At 36.3% G+C, this 24,376-nt stretch overlaps 1 protein-coding gene across 3 annotated transcripts in view; it reads right to left on the bottom strand.

Moving 5' to 3' along the window:
* Abhd17b (abhydrolase domain containing 17B) overlaps positions 1 to 24,376 on the bottom strand; it is a 39,292-nt gene that overhangs the window by 12,408 nt on the left and 2,508 nt on the right. Inside the window, exon 2 of one of the 3 annotated variants that reach the window (XM_023721951.1) lies at positions 14,164 to 14,201. The exons of 1 other annotated variant lie outside the window; for it this stretch is intronic. The gene's annotated coding sequence lies outside the window, so the exon portion shown is untranslated. Of the gene's footprint in view, positions 1 to 14,163; positions 14,202 to 19,948; positions 20,139 to 24,376 lie in introns of those variants that run through there. One more of the 3 variants, XM_023721952.1, reaches the window with a different exon arrangement.

Here is a 24,376-nt window from a genome sequence, read left to right as displayed (position 1 = left end):
TCTCTCTCTCTCTCTCAAATAAATAAATAAAATTAAAAAAAATTAAAAAAAAACAAACAAAAAAGGTAAAGATAATGTATAGATAAAAGGTATGAATTATTTTTAGATTATCTTATAATTTCTATGTAGCTTAATAAAAAACTACAGATTACAATCCCATGAAGAAGTTAGGGATTTATCATAAGAAAAATACACAAGGTGAAGCAGTGATACAGTAAGAATTTAATGCTTGTCAGTCCTACTCTCATGAAAACAGGTTCCAAAATCCTACTTGTGTGAGAACAGCCTTTAATTTTATCATAGTAAGATGGTTCAAATAACCTACAAAACACAGAAAAGCATATGTATACAGGCTTGTATGTATGTATATCATTATTGCCCATACTTTAAAAAAGGTTTAAAATATGAAGTCAATTTTGAAGAAAAGGTAAAATTTCCTTATGTTGGATGAAGAAAAACAATATAAAATCAGATAGTTGGGGTAGAATCCTATCCTTACAACATTAGCTGTGTCTTCTTGAGCAAATTATTTACCTCTTTGCTCCTTATTTATATCCATTTTCTCTCATTCTCTCATTCTCTCTCTCTCTCTCTCTCTCTCTCTCTCTTTCTCTCTCTCTCGGGTCTCACTATTCAGTTCAGACTCATAGTGACCCTCCTGTCTCAGCCTCCCCAGCGCTGGGATTAAAGGTATGCCTGGTTTTGGGGCCAGTGTGGAGTGCCTGGGTGTTCCGGGGCCAGTACAGCATGCAGTACCAGGGACTGAACTCAGGTCCTTGTGCTTACCAGGCAGGCACTTAAACCACGGAGCTATCTCCCCAGCCTCTTATTTTCTTTATAAATAAGCAAAGACAGTAAATACCTACAACTGAACAGTGGCTGTCAAGATCAAATATGATGTCATGGAGGTGTACAATCCAGCAATGGCCATTTGGTTGGCATACTCTAAGAATAGTCCTTCCACATCTTTTCCACTATAATACTTAAGAGTACCTAGTTCATATTATCTTGGGCAAAAAGAAATGCAGTATTTGTTTGCATTATTATTTAACCCTTTTTCAAGCTATCTCTTTTGAGTTGACAGAGGCCATTGCTTAATCTCAGAAAGAGAGCATTAAAAAAAAAATAACTGAAAAGGTTCGGTAGCGCACTTAACTTTCATTATACTGAGAAGAAATTTCCTAAGGGAAGCAACTACAGGGTTCAGATATTTGAGAACAATGACCTATTGTTCACTCACTACTAAAAGTAGTGAGGGACTAAGTACAAATGTGTTAATTTCCCAGTACAAGCACACTAGTAGAAAGAAACACAACAGCACAGGTAGAACGATATAAGTATGACATGAAGAGCTTTAAAAGATGAACAAGGGAAGGGCAGAGATCTGCTATCTTTTAGTTATCAGAAACACTTTTACTTGCTATTCTACCTATATTTTCAGCCTTCAAAACAGACTGGTTGGAAAAACAATTATATCAGAAATGACAACTAGATTTCACCTATGGTGCTAACATGAATTGGCTTTCTGAAGTAGCATGCTAAGAATACTGAAGGCATACACAGGGCAAAGGAGACAACGAATGTGTAATGCAGTGGTGGCAAACTACGCATGGCACGCATGCCTCAGTCAGGTATTTGTTATCACTGCAAGCTCTAGAAGGCTTGCCATCACCAGTGTCATTAGTGGTATACTATAGAATTTGACTACCTTAGAATAGGATTAAAAATTCTGATGAATAAGATGGCAAAGAAAGGAGTTTAAGGGTCAGTTTCAGAGATGACTTGGAAGAGGGAAAAAATGAGGTAGCAAGCACATTATCGGCATTCTAATACCTGACTACGGTTATTTCTCACCCTCAATTACCTAACATGCCATCACCTACTGACCCACAAGTGCCAATTAAAAGCTTGATTAGTAAGTAAAGTACATATAGCTAGATTATGTTCCTATAATTTACCTCTTAGACACGAAGACTTAAATACTGTAATAAACTAGTTTTGAAATAAATCTGGCTGACAACATATGTAATGGCACAGAGATTCCACCTGGCGATGAACGCTGAAGGAAACAAGGGAAGAGGAGAATAGCTGCAAGGCCAGGGTCTTAGCCAGTGAAAGTACGGGAACTTTACGACGCCAGGAGAAATTGTTCCCATGTCCTGAGTGAGTTACCTGGGGTTCACTTAATGACAACTCACAAAATTATCACCTCTCAAATAACAAGCTTGGTACTGGGTGGCAATACAGATGGATTTTAAAGAGTCACTGTCTCCATTTGTGTTTGAAAAACTCCAGGTACATATAAAACTAAGATTTTGCATCATCTAAGTGGAGTTACTGAGGGAAAACATTTTTATTTTCTTGATCTAAAAAAACAATCACTAAAAATAGTTTGTTAAATTTAGCTAATTATTAAATTTAATTTAAAAAGTCATCAAGGGGCCGGGGAGATGGCTCAATAGAATAAGCACTTGCCTGGCAAGTGCAAGGGTCTGAGTTCAATCCCCAGTTCTGCCAAAATAAATAAGTAAATAAATCAAATAAAAATGAAAAGTCATTGGAATGAAAATACCATTTACTAGTTATTCACACACACTCGTAAAAAGAAAGGCAATGACTATTACTAGGGGAAAAATAAAACACTTGGGAGTGTAAGAAAGCCATAAAAGAAACAACAAATTCAGCAATTTATATAAACAGGAAAAATGTGGACCAGACATAATAGGGATTTAAAATAAATTATAATAAATCCTTAAAGATCAGGTTGAAAATTCAAATATGCAATTTTGGAGGAGGTGATGAAGATTAAGAAAACAGCAAAGAAAATGTAACACATAAGGAAGTTAAAAGTAAAAAAAGAGCAATATCCATTACAAACTTATCTCAGGAAAATACAGAGGTGAAAATAAAGGCAAAGAATTTCTTAGAATTAAAAATAACAATTCAAATTGACATAGCTCAAAAGGTGCCAATATGGGAAAACTCACAGTGGAGGCTTTGTGGTAAAAATTCAAAACAATGGAAACAAAGACCCCAAAGTTTTCTACGAAAGAAAGATTTTTTTTTTTTTTTTTTTTTTTTTGGTGGTGGTACCAGGGATCAAACTCAGGACCTTCTTGCTGGCCTGAGATTACTTATTAGAGAACAAGAATTGTTCACTTTTTAGTAGCAATACCTACAATAAAAAAAGGTAAGTGATCAGGGGTGGTTAGAATATGGAAAATTAAGAGCACTCACTGTTGATAGAAAATTGGTGCCTCAACTCTCGAAAAGTTTGGTATGTTCTCAAAAACAAACAATTATTTTACCAAGAAAGTTCTGTTTAATTGAATGAATAAACAAAATGCGTTAGACTATGCATTTTAAATGGGCGAACTCTACAGTACGTGAATTTTTTCTTAATAAAGCAGTTACAGATACGAGAAACCAATAGCAAAAATATATGTCACCATCCAAGACTTTTCCCTCCCAGATAAAAGACACATGACACAAAGTCAAAGTAATAAAGACAGACTGAGGCTAACACAAAAATTAACTAACAAAAGATGTAAGAACAAGAATTTGGGGGTGCAGGGAGATGGCTCTGTAGAATAAGTGCTTCCCTGGCAAGTGCAAGGGTCTGAGTTCAATCCCCAGTTCTGCCAAAAAAAAAAAAAAAAAGAATTTGGCAGGACACAGGAGATTTCAAAGCAGTGGCAAAGAGATTCTTTAGTAGATGGTGTTAGGAAAACTTACTACCTTGCCAGTAGTTGTATCTCTACCTATCATTATATGACAAACTTCAAACAGATTACAGACCTAAAGTGCAAAGCTACAAAAACTCTCTCACATGCACAAAATTAGCAGATTTACCCTAGTTCAAAGAATAGCTATGGGGGGAGGGGCCTGGGGAAAAAGACATCATGACCCAAAACTTCACAAAGATAATACTTAAATATGAGGGCTGGGGATGTGGCTCAGTAGTAAAGTGGTTGTCTAGCATCACCTAAACCATAAAAATAAATATAAAATATGAAAAGCTTTACAGAAGTTGAAGAAAGTAACTAATAACTTGAAAATTCACATGCCTAAAACACATGAGGAAAGACTCAACCTCACCATTAGAAATGCAAGAAATAGCACTTCAAAATTATAGAAAAATCATGTGGGCCTCGGAGATGGCTCAGGAGAATAAGCACGTCCCTGGCAAGCACAAAGACCTGAGTTCAATCCCTGATTCTGGGGGGGGGAAAAAATCATGTATAACTGAGTAATATCTAATGGCAATAAACATGAAAAAACAGGAATCTTTGTGAGATGCTGGTAAGCCATCTTATTAAAGTAGGTAAGAGAACCAGTAAGATAGCTCAGCAGACTAAGTGCCTGCTTAGGCAAGCACAGAGTATTGGATTTGATCCCTGACACCACATGCCTCACTAGCCCTGCCCCTGGGCATGCTGAGCCAGCCACCAAGTTCTGGTGTAGTGGCGCCTGCCTGTAATCCCAGTGCTAGGGAGGCTGAAAACAGGAGGATCACAGCTAGTCTGAGGTGCATAGTGAAACAATGTACCAAATACAGTAAAAAACAAAGTTGGTAAGAATTCCACCCTTGGGTGGGCGGGGATGTAGGGGGAGGTAGGAGGATGGGGTTCCAAAGAAACGCTTGTATAGTCTCTCGGCTTCTTTTTCTGCAGTACCGGGGACTGATGCTTGCCAGGCAAGCGTTTTTCCTTATTGAGACAGGGCCTTAAATATGTACATAGTTCAGGCTGTCCTTGAACGTCTGACTATCCTCCTGCCTCAGTGAGTGCTGGGATATAGTTTTGTTGTTGCTGTTTTTTTTTTTTTCTTCAGTCTTAGTTTCATAATGTAACATACAAAGAGTACTCACTGCAGTTATTTATGTCGGAAAAAAAAGCAACATAGATTTCATCAGTGGGGAGATGAGTGCGTATCACGCAAATAATGTATTATTGTAGACAGAAGCATGACTTTAATGGCTAGAGCTTTAAAACTTACTAGAATGGAAAAGGAACAAAACTACTGATACCATTAACATAAAAATATTCATAAGCATTTATACATCTTTAAGGATAAGTATATTAGACTGTACATTTAAGGAAAGGGAAATAAAGATGGTGGTTGAAGAAAAAAACACAATTTAACAAGGGCAGAGCCTACACTCACAAACTTAATAAATTCTACATAATAACAATCACATCTGGTTGCTTAATGGATCTCTAGTGCCAGAGTACCTAAAACAGCAAGATTTCTAATATTGTGGAATTAGTGAGTTAGTAAAAATCAAATCAACTCTTTGTATCTAAAAAGCTCCCAGAAAAGAAGAGGGAGAGAAAGAAGGAAAAACTACTAAACTGATGTTTCTTATACAAGGTCAAAAGAGAAACAAATAGAAATCTCTGAAGTTGAATATTATGGATTAGGAGTAGGTGGAAGGAAATACGTTATTATTAAAATTACTCAGCGCATTATTAAGAATAGGAAAGTCTTCCCGAAAGGAGGAAATTTTGCCCTTCTTGAAATCAACACACAAAATGAAAGGTCATCTCAACTTAAACAGATGGCCTATTAAGGTTTTCTTTGCATATGCTAGGTCAAGTGCATTACCACTGAGAAATGCCCTCACAGTCACAGAGGATACTTGGTTATTTCATTTAGAGCAAGAAGAATTTCCAAAAATTATATAAAATAATTTAAGAATCTGCTTCAGTAAGAAAGGAAAGGATGAATGGAGATTTTTTTCCCCCAGCAAAACAGGAAGGCTGTTTTTAAAGAATGTTCCTACATAGAACAACCCACTAAATCTTCTTCCTCCTTCCTCTTTTCTAACATAACTTTTGACATGCCTCCTGTCATTTTCTGATAAAATAATTTCCTGATAAAAACTTACTTTCAATCTCTTCGTAACAATTTCTTGGTAATGCAAATCAACTCATAATCTTAGCATCTGCAAATGTTTAGAAAAAACATTAAAAATGTCATCCTTTTTGTACTTTATGTCGTCTTTTGACAGCTATGCTCTAAATACTATTTGTAATTTAAAGTCATCTTATTCAAAGTGTAAGTTGTAAATCATACATCACTTAAATTTTGCTATACTAGATTTAATGTTAAACCCATTCTAAAGCCCAAGATGAGTTACTCTGAATTTGGCTTCACTTTTGGATAAAAGTGGGGAGCAATCATATATTCTTCTTTGTGGAATAACAGAATTTGTCCTGTCACCCAGAGAGGCTATAAGTTAGTTACTGAACAGTCTATTGAACACAAAGCTTCTAAAAGTTCTAATGATACTAACAGAAAGTGTCCCCAGACATTAATTTTTAAAGCTATTTAAAAAAAAAATTGGGCCAGCCGAATAGCTCAGCGGATTAAAGAGCCTGCAAACAGGAGCAGGGGCCAGAGGTTTGATCCCCTGGCCTACTGGGCTGGCCCCACCCCGGAGGCGTGCTGAGATGGCAATTGAGACTGGACATGGTGGCGCGTGCCTGTAATCCCAGCTCTTGGGAGGCTATAAACAGGCGGATCACTGCTGAGTCCGATCTGGCAGTGAGACCCTGAACACCTACCCTGTAGACCCTTCCCTAAAATACAATAAATAAATATTCCCTAAACATTCTAAAACCAAAATAACTGAAAAGAGACAACAATATAAAGATTGGTGTATTTGTTACCATAAGAAAAAAAAGTCACTTCTGAACCTTGAGGGGAGTGGTAGTGTTCAGAAATGGGAGCTGAGCTCTATGGTCTGGCACATGCTAAACAAGCATTCTACCACTGCACTGCATCCCTCACCACACTGATACTTACTTTGGTTACAAAAATTGAAGTCTATTTAATTTTTTTTCTTTTTTGCAGTACTAGGAATTGAACTTGTGGCCTTGCGCTTGCCAGGCGGGTGCTTATACCACTGAGCTATATCCCCAGCACTAAAGATGAACTAACAGATGAAGAAGCCAGAAAAAAAATAAAACCAGAGGGGCCGGGGAGATGGCTCAGTGGAATAAATGCTTCCCTGGCAAGTGCAAGGGCCTGAGTTCAATCCCTGATTCCGCAAATAAATAAATAAATAAATAAATAAATAAATAATAAAACCAGAAGCTAACCAACACCAGAAATGGACAAACTGATGTTTGATTAACAGCAAGAGACAGAAAATTCAAAAGTGCACTAAAAGGACAGGAAAGACATTCAATTATGAATACTAAGAAACTCAGGTTAGAATTTTAGTATGTACAAGTGGGCCCGGACATTCAACGTATCCCAGCACAGTGACCCAAGGAAGCCATCTTAACGAAGATGATTACATTACAGTCACTTTAGTATCCTTTAAGAACATGATGTCAGGCACTATCTTATCAAAACCAAGTATGTCACTGGTAGTAGCATTCACTAAAGTACACACAATGTGTAAAACTGTGAGTGCTACTGGGACCCCTATCTCAAAATTAAAAGTAATGGAAAGGGGAGAGAGTGTCATTCATTGTGAAGGCTCCTAGGTTCAAACCCTAGAAAAGGGGGGGAGGGATAAAGGAGAGCACAACTGAATATTCACCTTGAAAGGAATTTGGCAAAACGCTCTTTTTCAATAATGAGGCTGGCGATATATACCTCAGCAGCACAGCACCTGCCTGGTAAGCTCGAGGTACTGAGTTCAATTCCTGGTACAACTCCCTCCACCCCAACCTGATCCTCATTTTCAAATGATGGAGCACAGAGAATACTTACAGTGATCTGTAATTTAAAGGGAGTCTTAGTGTGATTATCTTATGCAGAAATAGAACTTACTCATAAAGCTCATTCACCTCTGTGAGGTATGTTGTACTTTCTTCTTTTTAAAAAACTCCAGAGCCAGCCCCACCTTCAGGGCGCGCTGAGAGGGCAACTGAGACTGGGCATAGTGGTGCACGCCCGTAATCCCACTTCTTGGGAGCCTGTAAACAAGCGGATCGCTACAAGTCCAATCTAGTAGTGAGACCCTGAACACCCTGTAGACCGTTCCCTAAAATACAAAAACAAAAAACAAACAAAAGCCCCCCACTCCAATAGGAATCAGAAGCACAGTCACTCCACTGCCTTAAACATAACAGGATGTGAAATTTGGGTGACTTTGCTGGAAAAATTCAACTCTGCCTGAGAAACAGACTGCACAGACTTTCTATGTGGGTAGAGAACCAAGTGGGAAAGCTTTCTGAACTATTAGATAATTTTATATTTGAAATTGAAAGAAACACTTTCAGCAAAACTATTTTATTCTTTCAAAAGGAATTAGGTCTTATCCTTTTTTGGGAAAAATTACAATTTTAAATACTACTAACATCCTAGGTAGAGTAGTTTTATCAATGAGTTACTTAGGGAGTCTTATTAGCAAACCAGATGAATGCCTTGGTAATTCTGAGTTCAAAAAAGTGACGGAGTCTGCCAAATTGGAAAATGTACTAAACAATGTCAAATAAGATTCTCTTCCCACTAGTAAGAAGAGGTTGAGTTAGAGAAAGAAAGAAAGAAAAAAAAAAAAAAAACCACCAACAACACAAACAAATAAAAATACAACAAAACAAAAAAAACTGGAGAAGATGTTAAGCATTTACCGGTGATGTCAGAATAGTTCAGCCTTGCTGTAAGTTATGTACTGATTTGTTTTTAGTAGAAAAAAGGCACTAGGTACCATAAGTGAGAAAGCTGTATCCATAATATTACAGAAAAAAATAGAATTTAAGATTGAAGAGCCTATATGAGGCCCAAGTAGTAGTAAACTAGATCAGAAATGACACAGCTCAATGCAGCCATCTGTATATTTGTTTTGTTTTTAAATACTATTAGGCAGTATACCACATAAAATATGAAACTAACTACATGTGACTATTTACATTTAAATTAATTAAAATTAAATATTCAATAATTTAGTACCACTACACATGTGTAGTACCTTATCAAACAGTGGAAAACTAGAACCTTAGAAACCCAGTGTACAATCAAAACTAGAACCTTAGAAAACCAGACAGTGTACAATCAAAACTAGAACCTTAGAAACCCAGACAGTGTACAATCAACACTTCTGCGCTCCACATTCACACTAGCTTCGAAAGCTGGAGCCTCTTCCATCATGGTTTCTCCATCAAAACTGACATATGTAGGCAATTAATAGCTCTTCTTGTATACTGATTAAGCATATACAAGTGAGATTACTTATGCAGTACTATTGTAGGAGCCTGTTTCTTGACAGATGATCCAACATACTTGGCATTAATGCAAATCTAACATAAAAGGTCTTTTAGCTAAAGAAAATCAATTAGGCTATCAATGTTTTAATGCATGGTTTTGGTATATTAAGTACACTCATTATTGACAGGTTCCCTGCACACTGAAGTTTAAAGCAAAACACAGAAAGCTATGACATCTTGTGGCTATTAGGCATTAAGTAGTAAGACAGGTTGCCCACTTTTGCATATGTTAAATCAGATTCTCATAACACTTTCGGTGACTGGGAAGTACAATTATCTCAGAGCTTTCAAAGACACGCCTTTACATGCTGCTGAGTGTAAGTTAAAACATGAACAAACGTGTTTCTCCCAAATCACAAGCTTTTGGTACTTTTGACTATAAAGCTTTCATGACATAAATCCCCAAAATTCAAAAAAGTCCTATTAGCCCAGAAACAGAGCACAAATATACATCATTCTTTGTGTGTAAAAAGTAAAAGATGTTTCTGAGAACTTTTCACATTTCACACTTCATATGGCACAATATAATTTAATTAATGTAGTCATACACTTCAGGAAACTTAGATTATCGAACATAACCCAGTTTGTTCTTGCTTTATGGACACAGGACCTTGTCAATTAAAACACTAATTTCAAAAAATGTTATCTGTATTTTTCAGGTATATGTTCTTTGAGCTTAAACTGTCTTCTCACTGACAGCTTTATTTCATCTAGTAATGCAATTAGTGAATTCGTCCATTAAGAAAATTAGTCTTTTGTACAGCTATTTATAACTGACTGAAGCCCCATACTCACAAAGCTAAGAATTAAAAGCTATGGCTTTCAGTTCTAGTTTTATTTCTGAACAGCTGGAAACTTTAGGGAAGCTAATCTATACCTCATTTTTTTCTTTCTTTTTAAGAGTCACTTAATTGGGGTGGAGAGATGGCTCAGTGGAATAAGTGCTTCCCTGGCAAGCGCAAGGGCCTGAGTTCAATCCCCAGTTCCGCCAAAAAAAAAAAAAAAAAAGATTCACTTAATCTTCCATTGCATGTACAAAAATTTAAAAATCTGTGATTTATAAAATTAAGTTTTCAAAACTTGTTTCCAAAATAAATTCAACACAAAAAGCACATCAACTTATATTTAACAAGTTACAGTTCATGAATTGTAATTTTGGAGGGAGGAAACAATGTTTTGATTTTCAAAGTGTAGTAGAATATACGTAAAAATGCATGTATGATTTTACGTGTGCAGTTCTGGAGCAGTATGTACACGCACACTGTTGTACCATGATCACTGCCAACACTTCTACAGAACTTTTTCATCTTCCTCAACTGAAATGCTATACCCAATAATCACTAACTCCATTTTCTCTTTTCTCCAGCACCAAAGTTACAATCACTGTTTCTGTGCAATTTTATTTTTTGTAGAATTGTACTATGGACAACCATTATCAAATTTGTATTATTTCACTGAGTGAAATTCTGTATCATTTTTAATGTTCTTTATTAGTGTTATTACTTTGCATTCTCTTTACAAAATAAAAATAAATTAAAAAAAAAAAGAATTGTTCTATGGATTAGGCATGTGATGCTGAGCTACATTTCTAGCCCTTTTCAATTTTTTTCCCCCCTTTTTCAATTTGGGAATAGGATCTTGCTAAATTGCCTAGGCTAGCATGGATATCCTGCCTCAGCCTCCCTAGTAGGTGGGCTTACAGGCATGTGCTATCATTCCAACCTTTGTAAGATTTTGACTTCTCATTCTTAAGAATTTGACTACTTCAGGCTGGGGCTATAGCTCAGCGGCCTACCGCCTGCCTAGCAATCACCGGGTTCTGAGTTTGATTCCCAATATAAAAAAAAAAAAAAAAGAAAAAGAAAAGAAAGAATTTGACTACTTCATATAAATGGAATCATTCAATATATTCTTTTTGTTACTGATTTCTTCCACCTATGTCTTCAAGGTCCATCTATCCTGCAACATGTGTCAGACTTATCTCCTTCTAAAGTCTGAATAATAGTCCATTGTATGTATACAGCATTTTGTTCATCCATTCATGGACCAGCGTGTTTTTGGCTATTGTAAATAATGCTGCTATGAACATGGGTAAAAACATGAGTATTTTTTTTACTTCTTTTTAGGGAAAGAGGGAGAATATATCTTGAAAAATCCAAAAGTAGTTTTAGGGGGCTAGTGGGATAGCTCAGTGGACTAAAGTGCCTGCGTGGGCAAGTGCAGGGACCACAGTTCAATCCCCCGCACCACATGCTGTGCCAGCCCTACCCCCAAGGTGGGCTGAGCAGGCCACAAAAAAAAAAAAAAAAAAAAAAAAGAGAAAATAATAAGAGTAGTTTTAGTCTAAAATTGTTTTTTAATTTATATATAAAAGTAGTTTTATTCCAAATGTAAACATTTTATTTATCCCTTTCCATTAATCAGAGATGAAATACTATTAAATTTGTAAGTACACATTAAATAGAATTGAAGTTACTTCAAAGTAAGGCATAAAAATTTGAGTATTTTAAATTTTAATATACTAATATGAAAATTATGAGTTACATATTCAAAATGTAGGGCCTGCCTGATAGCTCAGCGGACTAAAGCACCTACTTAGGTAGAGCACAGCAGCCAGGGTGTGATCCCCAGAATGCCGTGCCTGCTCCGCCCGCTAGGCACAGTGAGACAGTGACTGAGACTGGTTGTGGTGGCACGTACCTGTAATCCCAGCACTTGGGAGGTTGAAAACAGGAAAATCACTACAAGTCCAATCTATGTAGTGAGACCCTGTACTAAATATTAAAAAATTAATTTTTTTTCAAAAATTAAAAATGTTCAAAATGTACATTCAAGTTTCTAAAGAAGTCAAACATTTAAACTTCTAAAACAATTTAAACTGGCGCTATAGGGCTGGGGAGATAACTTGGTGGTCAAAGCACCTGCCTGCCAAGCACAAGGACCCAGGTTTGATCCCTGATACTGCAGGCCATGCCATGTCGGCCCCGGAACTCTGGGTGTACTGTGCTGGTCCCAAAACTGGCTGTGGTGGCACATGCCTATAATCCCAGCACTGGAGAGGCTGATACAGGAGGATCACTATGAGTCTGAGCTTTGTAATGAGACGCTGTACCAAATAAATAAAGATTTAAGAAAATTTAAACTGGTGCTATTTACGTAGCTTAGTGCAGAGACAAGCATGCATACATCCCCCCCAAATCCCAAACAATATGAAAACAAACAGCACTAATTCTCTAAACTAAAAATTCAGTAATTATAAGTAAAAACTTTTATTGAAGTTTATTCTTATTATCAAATGTTATCTTCCAAAAGCATGGAAACACTTGAAGGGCAAAGAAGGAAAAATAGATCACAATTCTGTTTGCAATTTATGACAGAACACTTAATAGGTCACTCAGGGTCTCTGGGTCCATTTATTATTGCCTTTTAGACTTTTCAATTTGATAACAGCACCTCTTAAAATATGAACATGGAAGTCTCTGGAGCACCAGAAAGTTTTATAGAATTTATGCTAAAGCAAAGCACATGCTAACAGTGAAACAAAAACTTATCACTGTTCCAAAAAACTACCACTAAGCAGTAGCAGTGGTGTGGAGAACTATATGAATGCTACACAGGAAATATGCTAGAGACCTGGAGAGTCAGCACATACTTATAGTCCCCCTTACTATCTTTTAGAGTGCTGGGGCTGTCTGAATAGACATCACCAATCCCATGATTACATACTGCCTGGAAGTTTTAGCCTTTATCTCTCCACAATGTCAACAGTATATTTATGGGTTTCACAGGCTGCCATCAAGGAAGTATTCTTAGATCTCGAAGTCAAGACATTATCCCTTAAAGACTGACTAGACCAGTACTCACATGCCTAAGGCCTATATTCTAGCCAAATGGCAAGGCACAGACTGTCTCTCAGGGCTGTTATCTTTGGATCTTCCTCTCAAGATTCTTCTGCCTTTTGCAATGCCAGTGTGGACAATTTTATCTCTATCAATCTCTTACTTTCCTTGCAATTCCTGGTATTTCTTACCAGGACTCAAACTCAGGTGAGGCTCTGTGCAACTGAGCCATAACCCTGGCGCCGTGCTCCACTAGTCTTAGCAAAGAGACAATTTAGGAACTGTTCTCTTTCCCTCTTTTTGTCCTCTTATATTAGCTTTAAATAGTCTGATATTAGTGAAACTGAATTTGGGGGTGGATGAAAGAGGTTATAATGCAACACAGATCTGCTAGGCTACAGAAAAGTTATATCATCTTTCTCTGTAAAGTCTGAACAATCTAAAGTATGCATAGAGCTTCAGTTCTCAGCTTCTGCAATCACCCTGCCAATGTCTCAATGCTTCACAAACTGTTCTTAACACCCTAAATGACACCACGAATAATACTGTATAATGCTCTTACATCTGACTTTGAACAAGCCCTCACCTGGGAGGATCCAAGCTAATTTATGCAGAACCAATTAACGTGACAATAGCTTTGGGTTAAACATGAAAATTACCTTAGCTACCAAGCAGCACTATTAAAACTGTAAGTTCCTGAAGACAAGTTACATTACTTTATGCTTCTCAAACTTCAGCATTTACCTAATCTGTAACTGCTGCAATATCTTAATTTGGAAAACTAAAAGAACCCCCCTTTGTACTTATCTGCTCTGTTTAACATGGATATCTCTGGTGCCCCACAGTCAAGCTGGATCTTAATCTACTTTTACCTCCATTCAGTAAACACTAATTCTGTCCCAAACATCATTTCTATGATTAACATTCTGGCATCTAAAGAAGTAGAATTTCTACTTTGTGCTCTTGCCTTCAATTTCTTCATCTTTTTGGTATTTCATACAACCCAGATCATATAGTAATTGGTTGCTAAATTTTCACTCCTGGTCTGGAGCTATGTCTTCACATAGTCATTAAGGAATATTCTTATTTCTGTCACTTACCTAGTAGAGGCTCAACAGATCTTGGTCAAGATTTCGTACTTTAAAAAAACACCTAAATCCTTATCAGAGATAAGACTTACAAATACTGGGAAAGGCAGAGAATTTCAGCCTATATAAAAAAAAAAGATTATTTATTTTATTTTTTTGGCGGAACCAGGGATTGAATTCAGGCCCTTGTGCTTGCCAGGGAAGCGCTTACTCCACTGAGCTATCTCGCCAGTCCAAGATGATTTATTTTAGAGTAAGCCTGCTAGGTTTCCTGGTATTATAGACAGCTGAATTATCTAGAAATATTGTAGGCAGTCAGATAGAGCTGGGCCCTGAAGAGGACAGTGCAGAAAACAACCATGGCTGGAGGCATGACTATACTCAAATACTTCCCAAGGGCTGAACACCAGTGACTGATATTCTAAAGAGGCATCAATTCCCTTGGGGTGGAGGACCAAAATCTCCTTAACTCACCACTTCTAGGAAAGTCCTTTTCCATCCCAAGTGTTCTTGCTACTTTCTTGCTTCCCAAAGTGATACCCATTTAACATTAGTACCTGAACAACTATACTTATAAATTTATTGGTTCAGCAAAGTGTGGTACCACCTCACACCCACCTTGTGATTTCCTATTGGATCAATATACCTAAATTATACTTGTAATCTTATGAGTTAACTAATTTTGTCCCTCCCACCTCACCTTCTGGCTTTGCTCAATAAAACACCCTTGAGAAGTGGGGATTGTAGGTAATTCACTTTCTGGGCCCTCTTCTGTCCCTCTTAGAAACTTGCTTTCTTTCAATAAATTCTTCCTCATTTTAAACCCCCACTGTTTCTAGAATTCATCCTTGATTTTAGAAAACAGGAACTCAGTGATATACACATCTAGCAGGTTGGAAGTTATGTTTCCCTCATATTATTTAGATATTAGATTATTTGGCATTCACATAACATACGACCCTGTATCACTGGTAGAGTTATATAAAAGGTAGTAAGATTATCATTGTAACACCAAGTAAATGATATATATACACATTTCTCCTCAAAATACATATACATATACTCACAATCCTCAAGACATAACACTATACACACACACACACACACACACACACACATTTTAAACTTTTCTTAAGGGCAAATGACAAGATTCAAAAGAAAAAATAAATCAATAAAATTATGGTAAAAAAAAATCAATAAAATTATGGCAAAAAAAACCCAAAAGAAAAAATAGGATAAACAGAAAAAAATAATCAGTCTACATATGCATTTTATGTTGTCTGAAAGGGGTCTTCTTTCTGAGCTAAAGAAGCTAACTTAAGTTAAGAAATATTATTTATCTCTTCTACCAACCTTAGAGCTGTGTGTGAACACTTCTTACAACACTTAAAATGTTCAATTGTAGGGTCTAAGGAGGAGATAAGAAATATTAAGAAAATCTTGGGCTGGAGAGCTAGCTCAGTGGTCTAAGCACCTGCCTGGCAAGTGCAAGGACTCAGGTTCAATTGCCAGTACCACATGCTGCGCCAGTTCGGGGCCCTGGACACCCAGCCGGCCACCACGCCTATAATCTTAGTGCTGGGGAGGCTGAGACAGGAGGATCACTGAGTCCAAGCTGTGTAGCAAGACCTTATATCAAATAAATAAAAGATTTTAAACAAAAAAAAAAAATTAAAGCAGAAAATCTTTATATTGCTTTGTCACCTAACTAAAGCACAAAAAACTAGATGTCCCTTCTTGTAAGAGCAAACCTTAATAAGGAATAAAATTAGTAACAGTTGGCTCGAAAGTCAACTACTTCCATGTTATTAAGCAACCTTCTGCCATGCTGCATGAAGTCATCCTGCAAAGGAAAAATGATTTCCTAATAGTAGTTTCCTTACTTATCCTTTTCCATACATACCATATCCATTTAATATGGAGAAAGGAAAATAATGACATCTATGTCATTTTCAACATAATTTTTAATTCTCTTTGTACTGATGGTGGGACTCATCAGTCCTTACTAACTTGGCCCTTAGTTTCTCTATCCCGTTTGTCTATATAAACTGCCATCTTCACCACTTCCTTTTCCTTTGGATGCCCGCCAGCTTTCCCTTATTCATATTCATCTGTAGTAAAAGTTTCAATAAATACACCTAATCTTAGAAGATATGCAACCAACATTTTGTCAGTTGTGTTGGAATATGTTCCCTGACTTCAACCAGTCAACAAGGCTCTTCACACACATTTTCTTCAGCAGTGCATAACAAGAACTAGAATAACCATTTCAAAGAAAAATCTAAATGTCTAATTAAATAAAATGTGAACATAGTTAACAGATTGGGAACCAGTGAACTGTATTTTCTCCAAGACCATTGAAAACAAAACTGGGCTAATGTTCATTATAGTTCCTTTTAAAATTGTACATTTACATGGTCTTTTGTAAACTGCTAATATTTTCAATATTTTAAAACAGTAACTCGTTATTAATATATTAAGGTTCTATGGGATCTTTTCATCCTATAGAAAATTAAGTGGTATGTACAGTAGCTTCAAAAGCCAGCAAAAAATAGAATTCAAGAGTTAGCAAAGGTTTAGTAATAGAACCAGAAACTGGGGTTAGATATGATTTGCAAAAACAGGGAAAATCCCTACTAATGGGAGAGGAATATAAAGTATGATAGTGAGAAAGAACTAAAGCAAAGCACATACACTGAAAGGAAAAAAAAAAAAAAAGGGAGATGAAATTTAAAAACAAATCTCTGCTCAAAAATGTAGAAAACCACTGTTGTTCTTTAAGCACGAAGCAGTCATTTAACCCACTAGGTACAGTATCGGCCTGATTTACATCAAAATTTGATAGTACTGAGTGATGGCTTACGTAGAGCACAGTAACTTGGTCATTCATGTAATGCTGTTAAATTATATAAATTTAAACTTCAGGATTTCAAATTTTGAAAAAGAAAGCTCAGATACATCTCAATCTGGTACATGAAGATATTGCAAAAATACATTACAAGGAAAACAGAAAATTAACAAATGGATATCATATCATATTGCAAAACGTATAAATTATACCATTCAGTTAAATATTTGACTTCATTTAAAAAAAATTTTTTCAAATTGCCAAATTAGTAACACACATAACTTCCTACCAATTCCAAGTATCTTCATCATATGTCAAACCCCTTATTTAAAGTAGCAACACTACTATATTTTTTACATATGCTATAATATGAGCATTGTGCACACAAGGCTGGAAAATCCTTTTTTTGTAAGGGTCACTTAGATGGTGGGGAGAAAAAAAAAGTGATATGCTTCCTAATTAATTTGGAAAGATAATTTAGAGAGCTTGGTCTTCATGAATTATGATTATTTGTTTGCTGTGATGAGGATGGGCACTGGGTCTGGTGCATGCCAGGCAAGTGCTCTAACTTCAGCCACATCACAAGTCTCTTCATGAGTTATTTTGAAAAGGTAATGTAAGTATGGCATTGGCAAAACTAAACATTCTTGTATGATTTAGTTTCCTGTTTAGATGTAATAAGCTTCATAAAGGATATGCTAATAAAATTTATATTCTTGAAGCATTTGTTTTAAATGGCCATAAAAAATGAGTAATCTGTTCCTGTAATCTGAGGTACAGCATTATTTTCCTAAAGTTCTGAGTATTTATAATTAATGTCCTACACACCATAAAATGTAGCAGTTTTGCCTTTTAAGTATCCTCCTTAGGGAGGTCAACCATAGCAGCTGAAGATCTCTCAGGGGAGGCTATCCCAGGCTCAAACAATAGCTGGGTATTCAGCTGCTAAAGAACCCACGTCTTCCTTTCTTTGCTACCTTCCTCACCAACATCAGGGAATACACACCTGTGCAATGTTAATATTTTCCACATTTTTCAGGAGTCGGAGAAGGTGAGTTGGCTCCAAGCCCCTGAACACTGACCTTCCTCTCTTGCTTTCCTTACTCAAGGGTGCCATCATCTAGCACAGTCACTAGAAGCAGAACCCCAGACTTCAACTTGATTCATTCCTTTACTACAGTGGGGACAAAAAGTTACACACAGAGATTCATATTTAATGATAGAGTTGCTTCAGTTATTTGCCACTTTACTAATTTTTTAGCAGTCCTTAAAAATCAATTTGAAGTAAAACATGAAAAAATTTACAACATGAGAAAAATATTTTTCAAACAATAACATGTTCAGCCTTAACTGGTTTTTGTTGTTGTTGTTGCTTGCCAGGGAAGCACTTATTTTACTGTGCCATCTCCCTGGCCCCAACTGTTTTTTTTTTTAAGACCATACTAACTTGCTACATTATTTTTCTATGTGAATGAAATTGCCTTTTTATGACTATTTTTTGAGCAGTGGTGGTTTGAGCACAGGTGCCAGTCTATAAAGTTGTTATTTGGCAAAATCAAAATAGCTGTAAACAAATTACATGTGCTATATGAATTTAAGATGTTTTTGTTTAAAGTGACTTTAAGATATTATGCTATTCTTTTTTTGTGAAAAATAAAACCTTTTGTAAAACAATGGCAATAAGTGCTAATTCTTTTTCTCTTAAGTGATTTTAGTAGGCAAAGCTTAACAACTAGGCTTCTCTTGTTTTTTGAAATTTAACTTCTCCTAAGACATCAGTTTTTGAAATAAGACATAAATGTATTCAAATCACAATTTGGTATCTTTTAGTTCTGTGACAAACTATTTTCTCTGGGCCTCAAATTTCTCATCTATAAATTCTGCAGTTGATAAAATTAAATGGAAGAACATATAAATTCTGCACACAATAGATACAGAAACAGATGTCCTTTAACTTGATAGATGTATATTTGGTCTCTTTCTGCACCTTAAAAATCTATCAAATCTAAAGTTAGCCTTCTCACTCCTGAGAAAGTTTCATTCTTCGAGAACTTTCTCTTCACCCTCCTCCATTCTAGATGATTTCATGACCAAAAGCATCTCCAGAGACTCCAGCTACTCTGTTACGCTATAGTAGATCTATTTCCTGTGTCTTCAGCCTCTCCTTGCCAGATTTCATCTCTTTGGTTTATAAACATATTCAAGACTCTCCTCCCTTTAAAAAAAATTACATGTATATACACCTAGAGTGTGGCTAATATTTATCTAATGTAATCTAGTGTTTATTATCAACTTATATAAGATCACTATCTTAAATAATTTCAAAGTACAATTAATACTTTTCATTCTTCAACTTTCACATGACCACTTTGTGGGATGTAACACTACTATCCTTTTCTTCCTTTTTTTTCTGTAACAGGGATTGAATTTGTGATTTTGTGTGTGCCAGGCAGGTGCTTATGCCACTGAGCTATCTCCCTGGCCCTTTTCTTTCTTTTTGTAACTAATTTTCAACCTTATTTTTCCTGATGGCATCACCAAAGGTTCTTATTTTCAGTAGATTTGTCTTAATTTTTTCTTCCCATTCAAACCCGTCTTTATTTTATTTATTTATTTATTTATTTATTTATTTATTTAGCGGAACCAGGGATTGAACTCAGGCCCTTGCGCTTGCTGGGGAAGCACTTATTCTACTGAGCCATCTCCCCGGCCCCCTCAAACCCAAGTCTTTAAGTACCATTTATTCACTCGTTACTTCTAAGTCCAGATAGTGTCTAAATCTGTTAAGATTTCAGATCTTTCCCTTAAAGTTTTTCCTGTGCATCCCTTTCCAATCCTCTTGGCCATATCTTAACCACTTTTCATTGAGTGTTATAAAATCACTCTGCATTGTCTATTTCACATCCTCCTAATCCATACTCCACAATGCTGCCAAGTGACCGTACCCACCTGTTAAGATCTTCCAATGGGCCTTATAATTGCTCTAAAATAAACATAACTTCTTTAGCACATCATACATGATTTCTTCCTATCTCCTGGCTTCCTGGTCTCTAGTTTGGTTTCTAAGCACTTTTCTGTCTACTGGACACGCTGTTTCTAGAGACTACTTTTGTTAGTGAAATCTCCCCAGCTTAAGAAATAAATAAATAAATAAAACAAAAACTGCCTGCTGTGGTGCAGCACATATGATTCTAGGTGCTCAGAAGCCTGAGATAGGAGAATGGCAAACTCCATGGCAACCCAGGCAACCAAGCAGACCCTATCCTACAACAAAAACTAAAAACCAAAATGTAACCTATGATGCTTCAGATACAAGCCTGCCAACACAAGCTACTAAATATTATTTTCTTTGCTGAGGTGCAGAGGATAATTTTTACTTTTGTGGGTGGGAATGGCAGAGTTAAACAGTAAAAAATTACCAGCGTACTAACCAAGACATCAATCAGAAGCAAAATATCCAGGTCATAACCTACAAATGGCATTTTTAGGAAACGTTCACAGCATGAACTATGTCAAGTGATTCTAATTTTCAAAACACATTTAAAGTAATCCACATTCAGAAACGATTGTACCCATCCCTAAAATAAAAAAAGGTGGGGTGCAACTGTAGCCGTTGGATAAACTCAAAATGTCTTTTATTTTTATTTCAGGAGGCACTGAGGTTTACTTCAGGTTTGTTGGAACTGGAATACAGACCTGACCACACCGAGTTCCCTTGTGGTCTGGGAAACCAAGGTTTCTGACAGAAGAGCTACTGGAGAAGAGCTATGTACCCAGTTCTGAGCTTATTTTCTTAATCCTACCACTTCATATGATATAAATAAGCTTAGACACTCCAAGACAGCTATAATGGATGTCATTTCTTTAGCTGTATATAATATTTTTAAGTTAAATTCCTTTTATTTTCACCTTCTCATACACCATAAAGATTCACGGTAGGAAACTGAAGATAAAGTTATAACTAGACTAATCATTGCACATTTTCCAATATGACCTGCATTTGCTTTTTTTTTTTTTTTTTTGCAGAACGGGGATTGAACTCAGGCCCTTGCACTTGCTAGGGAAGCACTTATTCTACTGAGCCATCTCCCTGGCCCCCCTGCATTTGCTTTTATACTTCAATGATGATAGGGGCCGGGGAGACAGCTCAGTAGAGTAAGTGCTTGCCTGGCAAGCACAAGGGCCTGAGTTGAATCCCCAGTTCCTCAAAAAAAAAAAAAAAAAAAAAAAGTGCAACTTTAGCAATATTATTTTAAAAAAGGAAAACAACAATATAGGGAAAACGTATAGGGAAAACGTAATCAAATGTAATCAGATTTGATTCTAAATTGCTCTGATTTTGTTTCACTTAATGATTGCCTCCACACAATTTCTTGAAATACAAGGTGATGTGCCTTCATCACAAAGGTGATGTGTAGTTCCAAACCCTGTAATATTCTGAAACTCAAGCACAAAAATACTCTGTATATAAAACTTTCTCAATAAATTTGTATGACTTTTTAAATAAAAAAGTATAAAATGCCTCTAAAAAGAACCAAATGACTGTATACACTGAAATAAGATCACTGCACTGGTTCTCATCTATTTCAGAATAGATGCACCAAACATTTATCAAATGACAGATAATTATAAGCTGTGATATAAATTATGTAAACAAGTACTGAGTGCTTTATGAGGAACAAAGTAGGGGGCAGTACACAGGGCATTTACTTGTTATCTGTTTTAATCTTAACAGTATTTTTCTTGAAGCTTCAGGTTGTTCATTTGCCCACACTGGCACAGCTTCTAAGTGGGACAGCCAAGAACACAGGTTTAACTCAAATGACTATATTGTGTCCACCCTTCCTTATACTATATTTTGTTAGTGTCTACATACTCAACAGTTTCACTAAGTGCACACCTTTGTTCTTTCTCCCTTCTTCAATGATGTCTAATTAGACATCCTATTTAATAGGTCAAACTGCTTCCCTAGATCCCTATAACTCACTTCCACTTCTTACCAAAGTATTTATCACTCTAACACGGTACATTCCATTTGTATGTACACTACTGTGGCCATGTGCTAAGAGGTACAAGCTAGGAGAGTGGTTAGAAACTCTAAAGTTTGTGAACTGTTCTAGGAAGTCAGGAATATGCCTGTTCTGCTCACAGATGTAACTGTCCACCCAGCACAAACCTAAACAAAAACAAAACCTCAATTATAGTGACTGGCGGGAACAGGCCAACACTGGCCCATCCTTCCCACTTTTCATCTGTAACTGTATGCAAGAATTTACGTAATCAACCTCACTTTTTTTCTGGCACAACTGGGGATTTAACTCAGGCCCTTGGGCTTGCCAGGCGAAGGCTTATTTTACTGAGCCATCTCCCTGGCCCCCATCTTCACTTTTAATTCTTGAGTAAACAAAAGACCTGTATTTGAGGCAAATTTACATTTAAGTAAATGTATTCTAAAATTCCTTTGTCAAAAAATAAAATAGAGCCTGAAATTGTATCATTTAAAAAATTTCTAGCCAGCTAAATAGCAAAAAGATACGTAAAAGTATTTAGGAAGACCTGCCACGTCCTATGATTATTTATAAGTTAAATGTCTGTCGCAGATGAAACCTAAGAATTGGAATACAGGTTCAGTATTCCTGATCCAAAATACATGGGACCATCTTTGATTTGGGGTTTTCTTTCGATTTTGGAATACCTACACGGGTTTATCAGTTTGTACACTGGTGCTCCAAAAATCAGAAATCCTTACATGTCCCCAAAACCAAGGCCTTTGGAGGGTCACATTGGCACTCAAAGAATTTTGGATATTGAATTTTAGATTTTTGGATGAAGGATGCTCAACTTGTATTCTAAAGCAATGGTTCTCAAATCTTATGGATTTGAAGAAATTTTAAAGAAAGGTTGTAATGAAGTTGCCAAATTTTACCACAAAGGATTATCAGAACTAAACAGTTTCTATCACTAGAATTTTATCAGAGTATATGATCACAAAAAGACAACTTCAGTTTGAAAAAGGTAGTTACTTTTATCGAGTAAATTAAATCACAAGAACCTGATATAGTGAATTTTAAAATCTAAATGCAAAGAAACTAGAACTGTTGAAGACTTTATTTGAAAAGAAAAATCAGAAATAAATTGGTGTTAAAGTTAAAAAGTTATAGTCACTAAGAAACACCTTACTTAAAGTGAAAAGGCACAATAAAGACTGGAAGATGTGCTAGTGCACACCTGTAATCCCTGTACTTGGGAGACTGAAGCAGGATGGCAGTGAGTTTGAATCCAACCTGAGCTACATAGTGAGACCCTGCTTCAAAAATAAAAAAAAAAGACTAGAATGCTTACTAAGCATTGTTATCCAGAATATATAAAAATAATTACAAACTGGTAAGGAAAGGTAACATTGACCGGGTAATTCATGGATAAAGCATCTGACTGGCCAATAAATAAAAATATTAACTATAGGGGCTGGTGAGATGGCTCAGTGGTCTAAAGCACCTACTTAGAACAAGCTTAGCAAAGCACAGGCATTGCTGTTTGATCCCCCAACACCACATGCCAGCCAGCCCCGCCCCCTGGTGGGCTGAGCTGGACACACACACACACACACACACACACACAAATAAAAAAAAATAAATTAACTATATAATTGGGAAATGCAAATAAAAACTAGAATGAGGTTTCCTACTCCTTATAATGACCAAAACTGAGAAGTTAGGTATGTATGGTAAAATTTCCTCTCCTGGTGTAATCACTGTGGAGAGAATACTGGTAGTTACTTAATAAAGTGGAAGAAATTTGTACCTTGTAGTTTAGAAAAATACTATCAGATTTATATTCCAGGATAATCACATTTAGATCATTATAATGGGAGAACCATTCGATTAGACGTCAGGGATGCCAGGTACTCTTCCTGCATAAAAATAATGCTGCTTGATGTCTTATGATTTTTAGCTACTCTGCTGGACAATCACAGAGGGGGACAGGGAGAGGAAAAATCAAAATCAACCCAAATGTTTGCTATTTCTAAACAAGACTTACCATGAATATACTTGTATTAAAGGAGATGAGGATAATTTTAAAGACTTGAACCAGTGTGGAAAAAAAGAGGTTACACATTTTTGTTCAATTTGACTGGGAAAAGCTTAGAAAATAATTTCTTTAGAAAATAATTTTTCACCAACAGTGTCACTTGTGGCACATGAATGGCCATTTACACATAACTATAATCTAGTAGCTGTTGTAATGACAATGACATTACCCACTGGCACAAAGTATCTGACTAATACTTCTAGCAATGCTTCTTAGACTTTCCTGTGCACACACACTGCCAGGAAATCTTGCTAAACTGTAGGGCCTCAGAGTACACATTTCCAACAA

Source organism: Octodon degus, unplaced genomic scaffold (assembly GCF_000260255.1).
Source record: "Octodon degus isolate 3935 unplaced genomic scaffold, OctDeg1.0 scaffold00087, whole genome shotgun sequence".
Classification (NCBI taxonomy): Eukaryota; Metazoa; Chordata; class Mammalia; order Rodentia; family Octodontidae; genus Octodon; species Octodon degus.
This window is presented reverse-complemented; position numbering and strand designations above follow the sequence as displayed.